Below are 5,153 nucleotides of genomic sequence, written 5' to 3'. Positions count from 1 at the left end.
AAAATGCAGATTTCTTCACTCCACCTCTAAGAATTTGATTCGGTGAGTCAGGGTTCCTAGACTCTTGGTTTTCAGTGTTTTCAGTAATCACATTTGATAACAGGATATAAGAGTTCAAGAGCAACACTCTGAGAAATATTGCCACAGAAAATGAAAGGATATACTTTCAATTTTTCTAATAATCATCTAAAAAATCACAGTGTTTTCAATCCAGATAAATCAGACAGGCTCAATTGTTTATCACTGATAATTCTTATTAAATCTGATCCTGATATTATTCAATTAATAAGTCATTATATTAAAGAGTGATTAGAAGATATTACGAGATTTGCGGATTTAATAACCTGGTTTTTGTACCTGAATATATTGTCTTAGATCTGATGCTAACTGATGATGTTACCAGTGAATACAGTCAATATGATAAGAGAGCACCAGTGTCTGGAAGAGTCCTACAGAATTCAGCAAAAGAAGAATGTTTTATCTAAAAAATTAGACATATACTCAAAACTAATCTCTTGCTTAAGGAAAAGTGGATAAAGGAAATCCAAAAAGGTTGGAAAATATTCTTTGGGTCTCTTTTATCTTCATACACTGCAGTTACAAATTTCAATAAGTAATCTTCTTGACCCCAGTGGCACCTTCAGAGAAAGAGGAGCAGTGACATTTTAAATATCCTCCCCCCCCCACGCGCGCGCGCGCGCGCGCACACACACACACACACACACACACACACACACACACACACAAGCCATCTCTGTGTTACTCCAGGCACTGGCTGTGGTGATTATCATAATTGGGAGAAGCTGATCACATGTACATCATCTTTTACCTACAAGTCGCTTGAGGTACAAAAGAGATCCCTAACGCACAATGATTTTAGTTAGTTTATTTTCTTGGCTTTAAGTACAGGTCATGAAATCCAGGTTATCATAGGATATAGAGTTGATGACCAAAAAAACCTGCTCTGACCAGGTCAGCTAAATTATAAACATCTTGGGAGATCTCACATAAGTCAGCAGTCACGTCCACCGGTCCTGGAAAGTCATAAGACCATCTTTACCCGGGAGCAGACATCATGGCACCAGAAAGGCATAAAATAACCTAAAATGCTGCTTGTAACCCCTGCCCTAGATCCCTGCATGTACTATGCAACTAGTAAGAACCGCAAATCTGTAAGTCATGTATAACCAATAGAACTGCTGAAGTAATTAGGTGGGGCTGTCTTTCTCTCTCTCCTTTGGTCCTTCTCCCTTTTTGTGATTATAAAAGGCTAAACTCCGCTGGCCCTCTTCAGAGTACATTTCTCAGGATAACCTGACCTATTTATTCTTTTCCCAGTTACAATCGTCATACTGGCTCAATAAATCCTGTTCTTTATATGTTCAGCCTCAGTTTCTTTTAGGTCAACAGAAGTTAAAGAATGGAAGTAAGTGATTTATTAAAAAGAAAGCTCCCTAATAGAGATGAATGAGGGTACTTCAAAAAGTTCATGAAACAATAGAATTAAAAGATAATACAAATCTTTCCATGAAATTTTTGAAGTACCCATGTATAGTCTGTGTTTGTCTGTGTAAATCTTGATGGTGGAGGGTGGGTCAGGGGCTGGTGCATGCTACTGACTGAAGGTAACAAAATAAAACCAAGTCATTTGAGGATCCTCAATTGGTAGGTTTGTTCTGAACAATAATTCTGAGCTCTGCAGGACATGAACAGCAAGTTCAATAAAGCAAAATAAAGCGTTCCAAAAATGGAAGTGACATAAAGCTTTAAAATCTGTACAGGTACTCAGAGACTTTTGTCTATGGATTCAAATTGAATTTGATATTCATTCTGGTGTCACCAGAAGAGGACGATTGCATTCAAGCTTTTCCTGCCACTTAGAAGTTTCCAGCGTTCAGTATAATCATCAAATCATTTAGAAACTTTTAACCTATGAAGTTTTAATTTAATTCATTGTTTGCACAAGAATGTTTTTTACTAAAAAAAATGAGAAAGGAATAAATGTATTTTCAGAGAGACCTTAGGATGTTGTTACTTTTCATTCACCTCTAAATAGAGACTGAGCAACTACACTGTGATTATTTTGTCAAAACCACATTCATGAAACTTAAGCTTATTTTTTTCTTCAGAGAGGATGAAGCATGGGTAGTCTATTTTATTACTCAATAAAAAAGTTAAAATATAATAGGGATCTCACTTAAAGTAGGGCTAAGAAAGTTAAAAGCCCCTCATTCTACCAGCTTCTTCTAATTTCTGGCAATGTTACATATTATATCTGAATGAATCTCTACGTGATATTTCTTTGGCATACTGTTAAAAAATAAAATCCCACATAGAGGGCTGGCCAAAAATATAAGGTGAGGATACTGAAATTTATCAGTTACATAAAGAGAGTCAAGTGGTTTTACCTCTATGCTACCACAGTGCCTGAAATCCCAGCAGGACCTCTACCTTGTCACAGGGCCGTGAGACTCGACCAGTTCTTATACTTAAGACATTATCTCCAAAGTTACAGGATACACATAAGTGATATGAAAGGTCACTTATTAAGCTGGAACATCCAATACACCACCCTGTGAGTAACCAATTAGATATGGATCCAGCAAAGGTAAATTCTGATTGAAAGAATATAAGGAGGAAGAATAATAGAAACAGGGATGCTCAGAGGCTGGAGGAGAGAGCAGTTCTGAATGGCTCCCAGAGCAACACCCTGTGCTGCAGGATGAACAATACAGGGGTGCTGATGATGAGGCTGGAGTGTGCAAAGGGGCCCAGAAAGAACACATGGAAAGAGATGGGACCAAAAGGAGATATAAGTATCATGTGGAATTTTACAGGCAGCAAATCATGTTGTAGAAGGATATCTTATAATGTGGTTTTGTAATAAAAATATATTAAGTGCAAAAGTCTGGTACAAATCAAAATATATAGTCCAATCTTATATTTGTATTTGTATAAAATAATTATGAAGCAAATTGCCAGGAGACCTTTGACCCATTAGAATAATAAAAACTAACTGGATACATATGTGTCTTTCTGTCTTGAGTTCGAGAGAGAAATCCATACATATTTAAAACTCAGTCTCTTTCTGAATATCTTTTTGGTTTTGATCCCACCTTTTAGAAAGTTATGAGAATGCCAGTCCTCAATAATACAGATTGGTGATTTATTGCTACTGCAAAGGCAATGAAAGTACCCGTTCTCAAGAGCAGTGCTGGGTTCTGAATCATCCACCAGATCCCAAGAGATTTTTTTCAGGCTCTTGGAGGCTTTTGATGTTTGTTTATCCTGACATTGAAGCATTTCCTGAATTCCTGTATGGCTGGATCATGGTCCTCAGGGTTCTTAACCTTACACAAACCCTCAAATACCTCTTTTCCCCTAACTTTTGCTGTTTCCTGAGAATATCTCTATTTCACACACGAAAAATGTTAACATGGGTTTTGAGTTAACTACAGATTCTGTCTCTCAGATAGAAATAGATAAATAGACGGATACAGAAGTAGAGATGGACACAGATATGTAGATATAGATATCTATATAGCGAGTTGAAATAGATATGTGTATACAGTCAGTCAGATAGACAGATAATACCAAGTATTGATAATGATATGCAATGAGAACTACTGTAGGGAGGAGTTTAAATCGGGACAAAGACTTTGGAAAAGAATTCAGCACTATTTTGTTAAGGTGAAAATGCACATATTTTACCATTATCTTATCATTATTTCTACTCAGGTATTTACACTCTGGAGGAACTCTTGTATCAGAGAAACAAAAGACATGAAAAACAAGTATTTGTAGCAGCATTGTGTATAATAATAAAAAAAGTGGAAATAACCAAATGTCCACTGGCAGGAAAATGGATAATAAATTGAAATATATTTTGATATAGTTTTAGAAATGAGAAATCTATGGCTACCTGCATCAACATAAATGAATCACATCAACAATGTTGCTTGATAAAATGAAGTCACATTGAATATACATAGTCTAACATTATTTACATTAGGTTCAAAAACATGTAAAACTAAAGAGTATTTTATATGGGGAAAATTGCTTATATTTTGCAACTATTTCTTTTTTCTTTAAGTAACAAAATGATAAACACATGCTCCAAATAGTGGTTATTTCCATAGGAAGGGAGGGAAGATATGATCAGGGAAGGACACAGGGCTACAATAATATTCTGTCTTATAAACTGCATGGTGAATCATGTGTGGCCATTTTATTATATTGTATACCTTACATAAACACGTTTTTATATATGTATTGACTATTTCAAAATAAACAGATTTAGAATATTATAGTCGAAAACAATTTTAAATTGAGTTAGAAATCTCTGTGCCTTCAACTGAAAAAAAATACTATATAATGTCAATAATAACATGCATTATATTTGATTAGAGAGAAATGATACTATTGACAGATAAAAATAGAAAATACTGAATATTACTTATAGTAATATATATTACAATTACATAATATATGAAAAGTAATCATCATTATTACGGTAACTATCATCCTGCTCCTGGTAATCATCACAATATAAGCATTTTGCTTTGGAACAATAATTATGAGGCAATGGAGCACAGTGATTGAGTATGAGAGTGTGTGTGTGTGTGTGTGTGTGTGTGTGTGTGTGTGTGGTTCTTAGAGAACCTCAGTTTGAATCTCAGCTCTGTGTTACTAGCTCTGTGGTCTTTTGCCGTGCCACAGTTTACTTTTTAAATCTAGAGAATGCTACTACTTCTTAGTGTTATTGTGAAGAGTAAATGAGATAAAATCAGACAAAGAACTAACATTTATTTAATAATGTCCATGAGCCCAGCACTGTGCTGATTTTTACATAAATTAATGCAAATATTAACATAACAGCAGTGTTTGTTTCCTGGATGAATCTACTCATGTTCATAAGCAGTGTATGAAGGCACTGAACTCCAGTAGGGAGACGGTACATATTCAGACTTCCAAAGTGAAAGAATAAAAAAATAAAGAAAACTACAGGACAATATCCTTGATGAATATAGATGCAAAAATCCTCAGTAAAATACTAGCTAACAGAATACAGCAACACATGCACAAAATTATACACCATGATCAAGTGGGATTCATTCCAGGGGTGCAAGGTTGGTTCAACAAATGCAAATCAA

This window comes from Galeopterus variegatus, unplaced genomic scaffold (assembly GCF_000696425.1).
Source record: "Galeopterus variegatus unplaced genomic scaffold, G_variegatus-3.0.2 Scaffold126, whole genome shotgun sequence".
Lineage (NCBI taxonomy): Eukaryota > Metazoa > Chordata > Mammalia > Dermoptera > Cynocephalidae > Galeopterus > Galeopterus variegatus.
This window is presented reverse-complemented; position numbering follows the sequence as displayed.